Source organism: Eschrichtius robustus, chromosome 3 (genome assembly GCF_028021215.1).
Source record: "Eschrichtius robustus isolate mEscRob2 chromosome 3, mEscRob2.pri, whole genome shotgun sequence".
In the NCBI taxonomy this organism is placed as follows: domain Eukaryota; kingdom Metazoa; phylum Chordata; class Mammalia; order Artiodactyla; family Eschrichtiidae; genus Eschrichtius; species Eschrichtius robustus.
Genome location: NC_090826.1, coordinates 13,430,367 through 13,447,352, shown reverse-complemented (window position 1 = coordinate 13,447,352; position 16,986 = coordinate 13,430,367). Strand labels below are relative to the sequence as shown.

The 16,986-nt window shown below is 55.5% G+C and overlaps 1 protein-coding gene and 1 non-coding gene across 8 annotated transcripts in view; one reads left to right on the top strand and one right to left on the bottom strand.

Moving 5' to 3' along the window:
- ARHGEF10L (Rho guanine nucleotide exchange factor 10 like) overlaps window positions 1-16,986 on the bottom strand; it is a 143,324-nt gene that overhangs the window by 114,558 nt on the left and 11,780 nt on the right. Inside the window, exon 1 of one of the 7 annotated variants that reach the window (XM_068539020.1) lies at window positions 13,840-13,860. The exons of 4 other annotated variants lie outside the window; for them this stretch is intronic. The gene's annotated coding sequence lies outside the window, so the exon portion shown is untranslated. Of the gene's footprint in view, window positions 1-3,553; window positions 3,588-10,646; window positions 10,716-13,839; window positions 13,861-16,986 lie in introns of those variants that run through there. 2 more of the 7 variants (XM_068539018.1, XM_068539021.1) reach the window with 2 other exon arrangements.
- Window positions 180-286, top strand: LOC137763257 (U6 spliceosomal RNA). Its single transcript, XR_011073800.1, has one exon. It is a non-coding gene; the product is annotated as a U6 spliceosomal RNA (small nuclear RNA).

The window sequence follows — 16,986 nt, the reverse complement described above, 5'->3', positions numbered from 1 at the left end:
TTCTATATCTCTGGGTCTTTGCTCAGGTTGTTTGTTCCCTCCAGGGAGAATTCTCTCTCAGAACCAAAAAGCAAACTCCTACTCAACCTTCAAAACCCAGACCCTTCTCCTCTGTGAGGCCTCCCCAGACCCATCTCATGCAGTGGTTCCCAAGCCTAGTTTAAAAAATACCTGAGTCTGTGCTCGCTTCGGCAGCACGTATACTAAAATTGGAACAATACAGAGAAGATTAGCATGGCCCCTGCACAAGGATGACATGCAAATTCGTGAAGCGTTCCATCTTCTTTTGTTATACAGCAGCAACTAACACAACAATGAAAAGCAATTATACTCCACTAAAGATGTTAAAAAAAAAAAAGAAACCTGTGTCCCAGGCCCACAATTCTGAATTGGTAGCTTGTGGGTGTAGCCTGAGAAAGTCTATTTTCAAAGAGCACAGGTGATTCTGGGATACCTACAGCCCCCATTAGAACGGTCTCCCTCCCTAAAATGACCTCTTCTTTTCGTCTCAGTGCCCAGAGCACCGACCCACACGCTAGACAACAGCTGAACTAAGCCCAGAGCCTGAGAACTGCACTGAACTAAGCCCAGAGCCTGAGAACTTTCATCTGCTTAGGATCCACTCACCGAGGAGCCCATGAGGCTGGCGTATCCCTGAACCTGGGGTGGCTGCAGGTGTGGGGCTTCCTGACCAGTGGAGGAGGGGCACAGGCCCAGATGGGAACCTCAGCCCAGGTGTCCTCTGCCCTGCCCAGAAAGCCCAGGGCCAGGAGGAAGAACAGGGTCTGCAAGCTGTATGGTGGGGCCACCTCTGCCCTGGGAGTCCCTCATCGCAAACAGCCCCCCTGCTGCAGACTGTGGAGGGGGCTAGCTCGCAGGGGCTCTGGAGAGACAAGGTGCCTTAGCCAAGAGAACACAGGTGGAGGTACAGCAAGAAGGACACGTGTCCAGGACTCAAGAGCCCTGGTAGCACTCAGCCTGGGGTCAGAGAGACCAGCTTCAGACGCTGAATCTGCGCTTGCCCTCCAGTGGCCAGACCTCAGGAAGTTACTCACCCTCTCTGTGCTTCCTCTCCTCATCTGTCAGATGCAGATGTAAGTGGAGTGACATCTGAAAATGCCGGTAGGCCCTTAATCAATGTTAGTTCCCTTCCTGGAGTTCCTGCCGCTCCTGGAGGACAGTGTTGCCCCATTCTGCAGATTGCTCAACTGAGTCCAGGCCGACGGTCCACCAGAATACCAGCCCTGACCTTTGTGACCCTCGTCACCCTTGAGATCACAAAATGATCGTCTTAGAAACATAAGAGCTGCCGTCTCCCAGCACTGCCGTGCACCAGAACCCCTGCTGAACATTTTACAGTGTCTGTCTAATTTAATTCCCACAACATATGAGGAAAAGGAGGCTGAGAGACTGAGGATGTTCCCAAGGCCACGCAGTGGCTGAGCAGGGTCCCTGGGTTGTGAGCTGGGAGAGCCGGGGCGGGACCTTCGGGCTGGTTCTCACGGGATGCCAGCACGGACCAGGTGCCAGGTGGCTGAGGGCGCGGGTGAGTGGGGGGAGCATCCTTCCAGACCCTCCACAGCCCGTGGCGGGAGCCTCCAAATGCCAGAGGGACACAGGGCCAGCTCCTCTCCCTGCCCACTAGGCGCCAAGCCACTCAATGGGCTTCCTGCCATGGGCAGGGGTGAGGCTGGCCAGTGGCTGAAGCCTCAGACAATGGAGGCTCTGTAACTGCCCGGGGTAAGTGTCCCCTCTCCCTAGGCGTGCCCCTGGTCAGTGATCCCCAGGCAGGACAGGTTGGGGGCAGGCCCCTCCCACACCAACCACGGAGGAGGCCTCTGGGCAGAAGGGACCCCTGGGGGCTGTTACTAGGAAACCAGAGCCAGCCTGGAGAAGCTGCTGCCACCAGAACAGCCCCCAGACCCTCCCCATCCTCCTCCCCCTCCTCCTCCTCCTCCCCGCCCCCAGGCACATTAACCCCTTCATCCCCAGAGGTCCAGTCCAGGCAGAAGGCCCCAGGCTGAAGGGCCAGGTGAAAAATTGCCAATCCGAGGGTCCCATATTCTTGGCCACATCCTGGGTGGCCCATTCAATGGGGCTCCACAGCACACACACCTGGAAGCTGGAAGAGGACAGCACGGAATTTGCACCACCCCTTCACCTTTCTGCGCCTCAGGTTCCCCATCCAAAGCCCGGGCAATTTAGTGCCAGGGCGGCTCTAGAACACTCATACCAACAGTAGAGCATTTTCATGCCAGAACCAAACCCAAGAGGTGGCTTTGTTCCCTCCTTTTCATGGACAGGAAAGCTGGGGTTCAGACCGGGGAAGCAACCTACCCAAAGTCACCCAGGAAGCATGAAGTGGGACCAGGAAATGGAGGGGTCTGACTCCAGGCAATTTCACGGAGCTGGATGTGGGGGAAGGATGGACGGTCTAGGCTGCAGAAATGGCCCAGGCCAAGGACCTCCGAATGCTGGGCCGCTCCCAGGCTCAGGACTCCAACCTCATCTTGATCTGCGCCTCCCCAGGCAACCTCACCCGTTTCGTGGTTTTTAAGACCATCTCTACGGTGACACCACCAGCCTGACCTTCCCTGGAGGAACTCCAGACCTCTGCCCAGAAGTATGCCTGCTCGGCACGTCCGCTCACTGGTCTACGGGGCATATTGAACTTAACATCCTGATGGCCACCCTCACTCCTCCCAGGAGTCCCATCTCACCTGACGGCAGCTCCAGCCTGCCAGGCGCTCAGGCTAAACACCTCAGGCTCATCCCTGGCTCCCCGCTCTCTCTCACACCTACATGCCACCCATCAGCAAACCTCGTTGGCTCTACCCTCCAAACATGTCTAGAATCTGACCACTTCGCACCACCTCCCTTGCTACCACCCTGATCCACACCACCATCATCTCTTCCCTGGACCATTAAAATAGCCCCTTGACTGGTCTCCTGCTTCCCGCTTTCACCCCCCTACCCCCCACCCCACACACTTTGTTCTCAACACAGCAGCCGAGTTACTCTTCTCCTCAAAGCCTCAAATGCCTTCCTACCTCATTCGGAGTGGAAACCAGGGTCCTCACCTTGGCCAACAAGGCCCTACATGATGTGGTCCCTCCACCAACTCCCTGACTTCAGAGCCTACCTCTCTCCCCATAGCTTTTCTACCCTAGTCACAATGACCACCGTGCAGCCCCTCAAACACCCTACCACAGGGCCTTTGCACTTGCTGTTTCCTCTGCCTGGAACACGCTTCCCCCAGATATACACATGGATGACTCCCTCACCTCCTTCAGGGCTCTGCTCAAAGGTCACTGTGTCAGAGAGGCCCCCTCCAACCACCCGCTTTAAAATCACACATACATATCCCCATCACACTCTTTCCTCTGACTCTGCTCTCCCCGCCTTCATAGTATTTAACACCTCCGGGAATCTATACATTTTAGTTGTTTACATCACTTTCCTCCTACCAGAATGTGGACATTATCGTTTATGTTCATCGCTCCATCCACAGCCCTGGAATGGTGCCTGGCACACAGCAGGCCTCAACACACACCTGCTGCATGAAGGAAGGGATCCTGGTCCACACCAGCCGCGCCACCACCATCAGAGGAGGGGAGAAGGCGGCCGAGGCCTGTGGGGCACCCGCTCTTGGGGCCGTGCCTCCTCCTGCCCGAAATCAGCCTCCGCCAGGACAGCTCCTACCAGGAGGGCTGCACAAACAGAGTCAGTGCCAAGCTGTGCAAGAGGCGCTTCCCCCAAAACCAGTCTGGGAAGAGGCCTGGGGCCCATGCCAGGGTGTGATCAGAAGAGGGGTGGGGCGGGTACGAGGAAGGACTTGGACTATTTTTACAAACTCGCTCCCAAAAAGACCGCATTCTTGCTCTCATGAGTCAGAAGCACGTGGCCGGGAGAGCAGACAGGACGCCGAAGCCCCGGGCGCTGCCGTCCTCGGCCGCTCTGGCAGGCAGGTGAGGGACCCTGGCATACACCCGGCTTCCCCGGGAAGGATCACAGGAGTCCCCGGCTGGCAGGCCACCGAGAGCAGAGGAAGCCTCCCTGTCAAAGCCCACAAGGGTCCAGTCTGGCTCCAGTCTCTTCTTCCGGCCCAAGCTCTGCCTCCCTCTGAGAGGGGGCTGTCCACTTTGTCCCACAGAGAGCTCCGGGCAGGAACAAATAACCTTTGCAAAACTCGGAGCTAAAAATAGCTCAGCCCACCCAAGCAAGGCAGGGCAAGCTGGCTGGACGGCACCTGAGGTCTCCCGAAACACAAGCCCCGCAAGGAGCCCCAGGGAACCCAGAGGCCTCAGCCCCAAAGGCCAGCACTTAAGATTCAAGCCACCCCCTTAACAATGTGCGGCCCTCCCCCTAACAATGTGCGGCCCTCCCCTTAACAATGTGTGGCCCTCCCCCTAACAATGTGCGGCCCTCCCCCTAACAATGTGCGGCCCTCCCCCCAGGGAAGATGTGAGTGTCATTCCAGCAGCTCCCTGTCCTCCGCACCTGCCAGAGAGAGACGGAAATGCCTGTCCTCCCACCTGCCCCCAAAGGAGCGGAGCACCCACGAGTGGAAGGGATCAGCCCCATTTTATAGACGAGGAAACTGAGGCTCAGAGAGAGAGGTCTGTCCGTGTTCAAGAAGCTCATCAGAGGCAGATCCATGATTAAGCTGCAGGTGGAGAGGTCTGGCCACGTCTTTTCGCTGTAGCAGGGTGCCTCGCCCTCAACAGACCAATGGATCCATCCCACTCCCTTGCAATGAATACCACACCTCTGACAAGATGCTGCCTGGGGCTCTGGGAAGGGGGCAGAGGAGACTGGGCTGGAGGTTTTGTGGGGAGGCGGGGTTTCGACCATGAAATAAATCTGCCCTGAATCCTGCTGTCCTGGGATGGAGTCAAATCCTGGACTATGTCCCCCACGGGGAACCGGTCCCAAACACCGGTCCTATTTCAGTACCAGCTTTGGCGAAAGCTTAACTGGTGCTCTCGACACCAGCCCTGTAATTGGACTCCTGAGGGACTGGCACCCACAGCCTGGTCCTACAGAGAATTCCTACCCTCCCTCCTCGCCGTCCTTCTGCCCTTCTCACAGAAACCGCACTGGGTACCATGGGCTGTGAGCCCACCTCTGCCTGCATCCTGCTGCCCGGCGGAAAATGGGGGACCCGTTGCACTCAGGGTGCCCCCATCCTGAGGCAGTCTCTGGTCCTGCAGGGTGTCCCTTGGGTGCCCCTTTCTGCCACCATCATGCCCCAGGTATGATTTTTAGGAGAGTGGGTCTGCAGTCAAACCTGGTTGGGTTCTGGCTCTCCATTTCCTCACCGTGACACAAAGACATTATTTCACCGTTCTGATCCCTGGTTCCCTCTTCTGTAGGAAAACTCTAAATATTCCCACTGCAAAGAGTTGTTATAAGGATTAAATGAGAATAATTCACATAAAATACCTCGCTGAGAGCCTGGAACACAGGAGGTGCTCAATAAATGTTTACTGAATGAATGAATGACCACCTCCTTCTAACTGGACAGCAGCCCTGGCCTGCAAGAAGGGGTGGTGTCCCAGGTAGAGCTGAGCAGTCCCAGGCCCCCCCCCCATCACTGTCCTCCAGAGTCTTTCTGGGTCAGTGAAAGCCCTCCTGCAGCTTCTGACCTTGCAGTGCCCCCCACTGAGGGCCAGGGGTGCCCACTCATGTGCTCTGCGACAGCCACCAGCTTGGCCTGGCCCTGAAGCTAACACTCAGCTCCCCAAAGCCGCCACCCACCTCCTGCTCCTTTTAAAGTCAAGATTCCAGGGGAAGAAGGTCACATCAGGAAAGGAGAGGACCCCAGAAACGACAGTGATGCTGAGTTCCCTTAGTTGGTGTGAAACACGGTGATGACCAAAGCTCAGTGCGTGGTGCCAGGGAGACATTCCAATTGCCTGAATTCACGTGGTCAAGGGGGGGGGGGGGGGAGGCGGGGCCTCGCAGCTGGCTGCAGATGTACCCCTTATGTAAAGCACCCTGGCTGGAGAATCAGCCCTGGGGAGAGTTGCAAATATCAGGATGCTTCAATTTCCTTGCTTGAACTCAAATGTATTCTGCTAAAGTCAGGGACAGCAACCCCGCCTCCAGGCAGCAAACTTACAGTGACCACCGCCCCCCACCCCGACCCCGCCTGCCCACGGCTGTCACTTGACACTGCATCAGGAGCATCCTCAAGTGACCCGTGGAAAGAGACAGGCCTGGGAAGGCAGGATCTGGTGCTCTCTTCCCTGCTTGCAGCCAACAGGTGCTCCAAAATGCTAGATGGCGGCAGGGGGATACACGCGCGGACACCTGTGCATTTCCTGCCAAGGCTGAGCCTTTGCCGGGTTCATCCGAGGTCTGTGCTGTGGCCAGGGTCTTGGTCAGAGGACAGAGACACCATCTCCTTTCCCATTAGGATGCAAACCAGGAAGTGAGCGAGGAAGGTCACGTCTTCCACATATGTGCCCTGTATGTTAGAACTGAGGTCTCCAGGTCCCACTCCCTCCTTCTGGGAACCTAACAGCATTCAAGAGGAAGGCGGGAAAGCCAGTCTTTATCTCTCTGGATCCACCCAACAATATCTCTTAATCATTCCACAAAAATTGATTTAGCACTACTGGATGCCAGGCACCATGCAAGGTTCTGGGGGTTTGGATGCTGCCCCCTTGAAATCCACAACCCCACAGGGATGCAGATGCTAAACAATTAAACAAGTCCATACATCTATACAAACCAGGATAGGCGCTATGGGGTGGGGGGAACACCAGGGCTTAACTGAGATTGAGGCAGCCAGTCGAACATTCCGACTCAACTCCCCCAGAACTGATATGGTCGTATGTACTCCCTAGGGTCGTTTGATGACCTGCCCTACATTGTGACCACACAGAGCAAGGGGACACGAGGTCTGGCGATGGCCCTGTTCTTTTGCCAGAGGCTCTGCCTCCGGTTGGCCTGGGCCAAGGCACACAACTGCTCAGGCCTCCAAGGGCTCTCCCACCTCCCAACGGATGTTTGCATTTTATGCCAAACCCAAGGAATACAGGATGTTGTGGGCGCTTTTTTCCTCTTTTGTTTTTTTTGGAGGGTGGCAGTATTGGATTTCAAATTTTCCATTCCATCTTGATTTATGCAATTACAGTTTCACTGATCCATCTGAGGCAGTGGTTCTCAATGGGAGCGACTTTGCCACCCAGGGACATTTGGCAATGTCTGGAGACATTTGGGTTGTCACAATGGGGAGGGAGGGGGAGGCTAGTGGCCATGTAGGGGGTAGAGGCCAGGGATGCTCTGCATGTCCTACAGTGCAGAGCCCGGCCTCCACAGCAGAGAACTATCCAGCTCAAGTGTCGACAGTGCTGAGGTAGAAAACTCCTGGTCTCGGGGCATCTGGTCGAGTCCTCTGAGGATCTAGAGCAGACGCTGGCCTGTTAATGCAGGGTAGTGTTACTGTTATTAGTCACAGGGACACAGAGACCAAAGTCATTGCCACCGGTTTCCATGGCAGATAGTACCAGGTTCCAAGTCTCTAAAGAAACTGCATTATGCTCTGGTTACTTGTTTTTGTGGATCTCGGGGCAGAGCCTGGGGGCAGAGACCACGACCTACTTTTCTGTGTGCCTCCACCACCTGGCGTGGCATCTGGAATACAGGAAGTGGGGAGGGAGGGCAGGAGGGAGGGAGAGAGGGCAGGCTGCAGCCTCTTCAAAGCAAGGACCACGCCTTACGCCTCTCCCTCCTCAGCACCCAGCACGGTTCCTGGCACCTAGCCGCCATCTCTGAGTTCACAAATAAACAACCAGACCGTGAGCTCTTCTGGGCCAGGGCCGTGCCCCACTCCCCTCTGATCACCTCCCCGCGCCCTGAGCCTAGCCTAGCACGTGGTTCAGCCCTGGACAGTTATTCATCCAGCATCTCCAGCGTGCTGAGTGCCAGGCGAGGCCCCACTGGGCTGGTGTAGTGGTGAGCAAGACGGACATGGCCCCTGGCCCTCGGAGCCCACAGTCCAGCAGGGGAAGGTGAACTGAATGGGCTCCAACAGTCAAGAGCCGGCGGTGCTTCTGCGGGGGAGACCTGGAGGCCTAGGGGAACTCCCGGGAGTGGCCCTGAACCTGGGGTGGGGTGATGTCAGTTAATGCTCCTTGAAACAGTAAACAAAAGCATGAATAGTTCATCTCTGCAAGGCCTGGGACATGGGAGCAGGAGAGAGGGAGGGAGGACGGTAGAAAGGGGGCTTCCAGCGGGAGCCAGGAGCCCCTGCGCTGCCCTGGCTCGTCTCTCCCCAGCAACCCGGCCCAGGTACTCATCCGCAAAAGCGGCACTGAGTGGGTGGAATCCAGGGCCCCGACACTGGGCACAGAAAAAAGGCAAAATGCTCGCTCGAGTTGCCACCAAGGAGTGAGTGCCAAAATCAGCATCACAACACCTCACATGTATTAATTGCTAACTAAGGGCCCGGAGCAATTCCAAGTCCTTTAGTCCTATAATTACTTTAATCTTTACAACAACCTTTTGAGAGAGGAACTATTATCACCCCCATTTTACAGATTAGGAAACAGAGGCACAGAGAGGGTAAGAAAATTGCTCAAGGTCACACGGTCAATACAAGGGGGAACTGGGATTGGATCCCAGGCCATCTGGCTGCAGGGCTGTGCCTTGAACCCCTACGGTATTCACACCTTCGCACCTCAGCCACTAGCCGGCCACCAGTCCGCTGGGCTGCTCTGCTGCCTGGGAAATGCTCAGGTGAGCAGACGGGGCCATGGGGACCCCACTCATGGGCAGCTGGTGGGACGGGGGCCCTGAGCAGCAGCACATCAGGAGAACGTGGGGGACCAGCAGACAAAGTGCTCCGGCCCGGTGGCCCTGGGCAAGGGTTCCAGCTACGCTGTCCCCAGCAGAGCCTCAATAAGCGGCCCCCTCCCGGAGCAGCTGAATGCAAACATGTCAAGCCTCACTGGGCATCCTTGTCCAGAACCACCTGGGGGCTGAGGGTAGGCACAGGTTCCCGTGAACACCAGGGATTCACCCTCACCAATCCAGCCACTCCCCTGGAGCAGGCACCTGGGCAGAGTCTGCCTGAGATTCAGGTCCCACTGTGCCAGCTGTGTGCCAGGCACCATCTGAGCCAGCGCCCTCCCCTCTGCTGTGGCTGAGGATGACCACGACGTCAGGCCAAGCCTGGCAGGGCCCCCTTTGGGCGGGCAGCATCGATCCCCTCCTAACCCCTCTCTTTGAAAGGGTGCCTGTTGATCAGAGCAGGCTGGGTGATCCACTGTGATTCGCAGCATTGGCCCTGCCATTAGTTCTGAGTCAAGCATGTTGTATTTTCCCACAATCAGTCACTCTCAGAAGAGAGGGATCTCTGAGAGGCTGAAATCCAACCTGTCCGCCAGGGCAAGAATTCCTTCTTGAGGATCCCAACAGATGGATGGGTCAGAGCACAGGCTTGGCAATCAGGCGGCCCTGACTCCAAATCCTGACCCCACAACCCAGCAAACATGTGACTTGACCTCCATAAGCCTCAGTTTACTCATCTGCACACTGGGTGTAATAACACCCCTGAGACCCAATTAAGTAATATACTCATTCATGCATTCAGTCAATCAATTCACGTTTATTAAGCACCCCTGTGAGCCAAGTACTGTTCTAGGTGCCTGGGATACATCAGTGAAGAAAAAAAGAAAAAGCCTCCCTGCCCTGATGGAGCTTACTGAGCCCAGCCCTATGCCAGCCACAGAGTGGCTATTCCGTAAATGCCTCACCTCTACCCAAGCCTGAGTCACACTGTCCCACATCATATTCTCATGTTTGAATTCCTCCTTTGGCAGAAGACTCATTGTCCCACATTAGAAAAGTCTAATAAACCTGCCCTCATTTCATCCTGTGAAGTTTCTCAGGACAAGCCTCCTCCCTCCTGCACGGGACACCCATAAGCTGTCCCTCCTTCCCTGAGTCAATCACACCCTCGCTAGGATGTGTTCCAGGCTGCCACTGTCCCTCTCATTGGTTCAACAAACACTTCCTGAGTACCCACTACATGCCAGGAGGTGGACTACCCCGGCACATTATCTGGGTGGCATTTCCTCCTTGCCAAGGTTGGGGCACACGTGGGAACACGGCAGCCTCAGCTCACCACCTGGGACACCAACTCACATCACCAACGTGCATGGAAAATCAAGGCCGTCCCTCCAGAAGTAGGTCCTGCGCTTTCCTGCTAACAAGTGTGAAATCCAAGTGACAGTAATTGACATGAAATCCCAACTACTGCTCTCACTAGCTGCGAATCAAACTAAGGCTCACTACGATCTCTGAGTTTCTAGTAAAACCAGGAGCCGGGTGTGGGGTTTCACATGCGCTTCGGGGTGGAAAGCCCGGCCCCCACGTGACTCCCCACTCAGTCTCGAGGCTCCCGGGGGACAGCGGCTGAGTCTGCTTGCTGCTCTACCGGAACTGCCTAGCGCCATACCTGGCAGCTAACAGGGGTTCAGAAAATGTGGGTTGGATTGAACAGAGTCCGAAAACTGAGGCTCAGAAAGGCAAAGGGACTTGGCCGAGGTCACACAGCTAGAGAGCGGGCGGCGAGCTCCGGACCCAGGTCTGCGCGGCTCCAGTGCCTCTGCCCGGCCTCCCTTTAAACTTACCCAGGTCTGAGTCCGCGCAGCCCAGCAGCCTAACGGGAGCCCTCCCGGGACAGGCTTCCTGGGGCAAAAGTCACCATTCCTCCAGGCCCGAAGAAAGGAGAGGTGAAAGCCAGCCACATGAGACCTTATTAGGGAAAAGTAAAGAAAGGAAAACCCAAAGCAGCCTGGTGGAGGAAGGGCCAGCCTGCGAGTCATGTAGCCCGGAATATTCCACTCATAGCTGGTTTCAGGGCGGGCCGGAGAGGCGAGGGAGGCCAACCGCCCCAGGGGCCCATAGAGCAGCCTCAGGACCGGGTGTACCTCGGGCTAGGGGTCAGGCTGCCTCTGCCACCAACTCCCACCAACGCTCGACAAGCCACTTCCTCTCCCAGGCTTCTGATTTTCACAGTCTGCGAAAACAGCCAAGGGTCTGGGGCTGCCGCTGCCTACAGGGCTGGGGGTGGGGAGACCAGGTAAAAGCCAACACCCCCCTCTCTCCCCAGCTAAGCTTACGCCACATCCCACCCGTCCTGTTGTGGAGCTGACGCCCCGTTCTGCCCCCATCCCCAGCGGCCTGCAGGACCAGCCCATGCTACTCCTAGACTGCTGGCAGCACTGAGAAGCAGTCTTCACTCACCTTTCAGACCTGCTGGTCACTTTCAGCCTTAGAAGACTATCCCCCGAGAGCCTGAGGAGGGCAGTCAACTGACTGAACGCCTACTTTCTACTAGGGGCTTTGTGAACACTATCTCACTTCCTCTTCGCCATGGTCCGGTGAAGTAAATTATAATTCCTGTCTTTCAGAGGGAGCTGCCAAGGCTAAGCCAGATGAAGGCACCTGCCCAAGATCACACAGCTAATAAGACCCAGAATGCAAACCCAGGTCCTGAAGCCCCAAACCTATGTTCTCATTCTGGCTTGTGTATTGGCTCCCAGAGGATGGGAACAACTGTGGCTGGGCCCTGGGCGTCCCCCTCGTACATGGTCTTCAAGAGAAGGCTTATTTGACTGCCCAGGTGGTTACTCCCGAAGCCCTGCCCAGGCCCCAGGAGAGCTTTGTACACTGCAAACAGGAAGAGCTCCCTGGGATCCTGCCCCCAGCATCACTGCACTCAGGTGTCCTGAGCCCGGTCCTGCCTGCCAGGGACCCCAAGCAAGACTGTCCCCACTTTGCAAAAAGGGAATCTGAGGCCCAGGCTCAGAGGAGCCAGAGAGCAAACCTCAGCACCTGTGATCCCCACAGCATCCTGGCATGGCCCTAGCAGCAGCAAGGAGACCACTGGGGGCCCAGGGCCAGAAAAGCACGGGCTTTGCTGAGAGGCCCTCCCGGGTCCAACCCCAGGTCCCATTAGCTATGTAAACCTAAGCAGATCTCCTGCCCTCTCTGTGCCTTGGTTTCCTCCTCACTGTAAAACAGACACAGCAGCCCCTGATCACCGGACAGTGATGGCAAGTAAATGCAGTCACGTGGAATAGAGCAGGTGCCCTTTCTTCCCCTGGAGGGTGCTTGCCTATCCTAGCCATCAGCTGGCGGGAGGCTCAGAACCTGGCAGTCCCCCAGGCAACCAGCCTGAACAGGTTTCCATTCGGAGCTAGATTTCTGGGTTTAATATTTACCTGCTTGTGGCCCAAATCTTCTGGGGCATCAGGCATGCCCAAATCACTCAGCCCTGAGCATTCAAACCAAGCAGGGACATGATGTGGGAGAGGGAGGGTGCGGAGGCCAAGACAGGTGTCTGAAATCCCGGTCTGTCCAGGGCACCCGGACCCAGGCTGGCTGGGGAAGGAGGGTCCCTTCCACGTGCCCCTGCAGACTAGTGCGACCCTCCCCCCATAGTACCCTGCTCTGAAGACCCCGTGCCCCTGTCACATGACGATCCATTTCCAAAGGACCCCAGAAACCAGTGAGGGCACGTGAAGTGGGGGCGCTGGGACCAAGAGAGGTGGCCCTGCAGACATGAGACCGACCCCCAGAGTCTGCGGGCTGTGGAGGTGACCGTCCACGCCACCCTCACCAGATGGAGATTTCACTCTACCGGTTAAGACCCAAGTTTTCAGACTTCAGGAATAAGCCCAGCGCAGAAAAGGAACCACCAGACTCCGTGCTCCTCCCAGCAATCCTACGGGGCATCACAGATGAGAAACCCGAACTCGGAGCCTGAGTCAGCTTGCCAAGGTCTCTATAATTAGTCAGAGGAAGGGGTGGGATTCGAACAAGGCCTTCTGGCTCCAATCACCCCAGCACGACTGCCTCCCAAGCTCCACACTTCAACTAACACTTATCAGATGCTTTACTGGGTGCCAGGCGCTGCCCTGAGTGCGTTACACACGACAGCTCTCTTAATCGGTTCAAGAACCGGATGAGGGAGAGGCTGGTATTATCCCATTCGACAAACTGAGAAACTGAACTGAAACACGGGGAGGGTGAGACACTTGCCTCAGGACACACAGCTGACAAGAGGCAGAAGTGAGAATCAAAACCAGGCTGATGGGGCTTCCCTGGTGGTGCAGTGGTTAAGAATCCACCTGCCAATGCAGGGGACATGGGTTCAAGCCCTGGTCCGGGAAGATCCCACATGCCACGGAGCAACTAAGCCCGTGCGCCACATCTACTGAGCCCGTGAGCCACAACTACTGAAGCCCGCGCGCTTAGAGCCTGTGCTCCGCAACAAGAGAAGCCACCGCAATGACAAGCCCGCGCACCACAACAAAGAGTAGCCCCCGCTCGCCGCAACTAGAGAAAGCCCGCGCGCAGCAACGAAGACCCAACGCAGCCAATAATTAATTAATTAATTAATTTAAAAAAAAAAAAAAACAGGCTGATGCCAGAGGCCAAGGCTCTTAGCCACCCACCCTCGCATCTACTCACCTCCCCAGAGCACCCTGTCCTCCTCATCCACCAACAGAGGCAGAGCCCTTGGGTTGCAGGAGAGACCCACTCTAGGAAAAGAGCCATGGGCTCAACGAGTTTTCATAGAGGCAATGGCTCTGATCCGCACAAGGAGAGAACTGAAGGCCGAGGAGGCCGACAAAGGTGAGAGCTGGGGGGCCCCCTTGGTCATCTCCATTCTCCCCCTTCCCCCAGCCAAGGGAGCCCAGGCGATGGTGTCATTCCCCACCTGCACCCTGCCCAGGGCCCACAGAGCCACAAGCTCCTCAGTGTGGCCCACAAGGCCATCCCTTCTTCCAGATCACCCCACACCTCCCCACTCACCAACGACGAATGTCTGCTGAGCACCTACTGTGGACCAGGCCTCATGGAGAAACAAACATGGAAAACAAAAGACAGAGCCTGAGCTCCAGGAGCAGAAGAGGTGCCCCCACCTGCCCAGCCACAGTGACCTGCCCTCCCCAGGGCAAGACCCTTCCTTGGCCTGGAAGCCACGCCCTACGTTACCTGCCTGGGACCCTCCCACTTAACATTTTGAGCCTTAACACAAGCCAGCTTCAGGGAAATCTTCCATGAGGCCCACTGGGAGAACCAGCCACTCGCCCCTCTGAGCAACTAACACTCTGGATTGGAATCATTTGCTTTGCTTTCTGACCCCTCCACCCATTAGACTGTGAGCTCCTTGAGGGTAGGGGCAAGGCTTTTCATTTCTGTCTCTCCAGTACCTAGTGCAGCCCTCAACACATGGTAGAGATTCAAGAGTGATGGGTGGATGGGTAGATGGATGGTTAGGTAAATGGGTGGATTAGTGGATATATGGATGGATGGATGGATGGATGGATAGATGGGTGGATGTGTGGATAGATGGATGGGTGGATCGATTGATAGATGAATGGATAGATGGATAGATGGGTGGATCTATTGATGGATGAATGGACAGATGGATAGATGGGTGGATGAATGAATAGGTGGATGGATGGATGGATGGATGGATGGATGGATGGATGGATGGATGGATGAATAAAAGAATAAGTGAATGAAAAAATGACAGGTGTCCATAAGCAGTGACCAAAGGCCACTGGGCTCAGGGCTCTACTTCAATCTGGAATTTACCAGGAAGCCCAGCTTTGCCCAGGTATTGAATCTGACCCAACCATTTTCTAGACATATTTCCCAAACCTGGCTGAGCATCGCTATGTGATCACTGTCTGTCTCCTTCACCAGGCTGCAGCATAGGTGACATAATGTCCGAGACCGTATCTGGTCTAACAATTATGTCCTCAACGCCTTCCCCTGGGGCTAGAGCATTGCATGAATGAACGACAAACAAATGAACCAAAGACCTAGGGGGCTTTTTAAACATGGAGATTTCTTGTCCCAGCCAAGATCTGCTGGCTTAGAATCACTAAGGGTGAGACTCACGAATTCGTATTTTGTTCAAAAGCTTCCTGGAGATCCTGATAATCAGTCAGGTTCGGGAAACACTAGCTTGTCGGCAAGAAGAGTAACCAGCTACTGAAGGCTGTGACCACAGATGAGGGCAGCTCGGAACAGGGTCACACAGAGTCATCACCAAACCTGGCAGGTTGTCACTCTCCTAAGCCTTTTTTGGCTCAAAGAGAGTCTAACGGCCTTTTTCAAAGTGTGGTCCTTGAACTACTGACTTCACAACAACCTGAATGAAGGGGAGGCTTTTTTAAAATGTAGACTCTAAGGTCCAACCCCAGCCTACAAACTTAGAATCTCTAGGGGTGAGGCCCGAGAATCTGCATTCTTTGCAGGCTATCGGGGCAATGCTGGCACACACTAACTTATAAGAATTACTGGCTCCCAGTTCCCAAGGGTGCTCAGAGCACCTGCTTGTATCTGGCACCTTCATGCACACTTAACCTCCTGAGAAAGAAAAGCTCCTGTCAGGACATCTTGGGAGTTCCCTGGTGGCCTAATGGTTACGATTCTGGGCTTTCACTGCCGTGGCCCAGGTTCAATCCCTGATCGGGGAACGGGGAACTGAGATCCCGCAAGCTGTGCAGTGCAGCCAAAAAAAGGGGGAATATCTTGGATGACTCCAAGAACCCAGCAAATGAATGACAGTATGAGGCCAAAAGGTAACAAATGTGCCCATTCCTCAGAACATCAGCCCCAAAGGGAACCAACAAATCACTACACCTAGCCTCTTATCTTACAGATGTGGAAACTGAGGCCCAGGGAGGGCTGTGTCTTGCCCAAGGTTATAAAAGGGTGAGTGGCAGAGCCAACCTAGAAGCCAGGTGGCCATGCCCCAGACTCACCCCACGGTCCCAGGCTGCCCTGCCTCGCATCCTCCAAGCCTGCTCCCAGGTAAGCCTGGCAGCAGGGCAGCAGCTGCCGGCCCTGGACATCTCAGCCAGTCTTGCTGTCCCAGGAAGACAGGGTGGCTCCAATCAGGGAAGCCTCCTGTTTCCACCACGTACGGTGATAAAGCAGCTCGTGCTCCAGGAAGGAGGAGGCGTCAGAGAATGGAATGAGCAGGAACAGTCTGGTCAGTTATGCATCCCAAGGAGACTGGTGAGGGTGCTGAATGTCACAGCTCAGTAGGGATGTCTCCCCAAAACTCTACGATCAGTCCACAGTGCCTGAGTTCCAATGTTTAAATAGTCCTGAGGAACCACCGACATCAGTGTTTCTCAGTCTGCACATCTGGGGGAATACCTGTGTCCTGAAATATGCTAATAGATACTCAGTGCAAAAAAAGGTGTCCAGTGGTCAAAGACCATGGAAGAACCAGGGTAGAAATTGCCCTTCTAGACGTTAAAGGCACTGAAAAGTCCTGCAATTTCAGAATCTGCTTGAATCATGATACAGATGAAGAAAGTTGGAGGCTGAGAGGAATTACATGCCTTGCCCAGAGTCACAGGGCGAGGAAGGGGGTGGGGGGACGGCAAGGCTTGAGCAAGACAGCCTGCCTCCAGAGTCCATACTGGCGACCACCGTGCTTATACTCAGCAAGATGATTCCTCTGTTTACTGTCGCTGTTCTTGCTCTTGATCTTCTGATGGAAGGGAGAGAGGGCAGGCAGCAGCAGGGCCTGGGCAGGAAGTCATCCCCACGACAGTGGCCAGAAGGAAGCTGAGGATCCAGCTCCCAAATCCTCTTCTGTTCTCGGGTCTGCTGTCACTGGCTGTGTGACCTGGGGCAAGTCACGGCCCTTCTCCAGACTAAGATGTCCCATACATAAAATTAGGAGCTTGGAGCAGATAATCCCAGAAGGCCCTTCCAGCTCTAGACAAGAGTCCGACCCCACTGTCCTACCCTCAGCTCCCATTTCCCTCCCCGTCAGCCACAGCCTCTCCCTGGTCCCAAATCCTCGACTCTGTAAACAGCGGCGGCCTGCGCTCTGTGGCCGGGCTGCCAGGCTAGGCTGAGCTCTGGCCGACGGCGGACTAAGCACTGTTTTGCTCTCCCTGCCATCATCCCTTCATCATCCTCCCT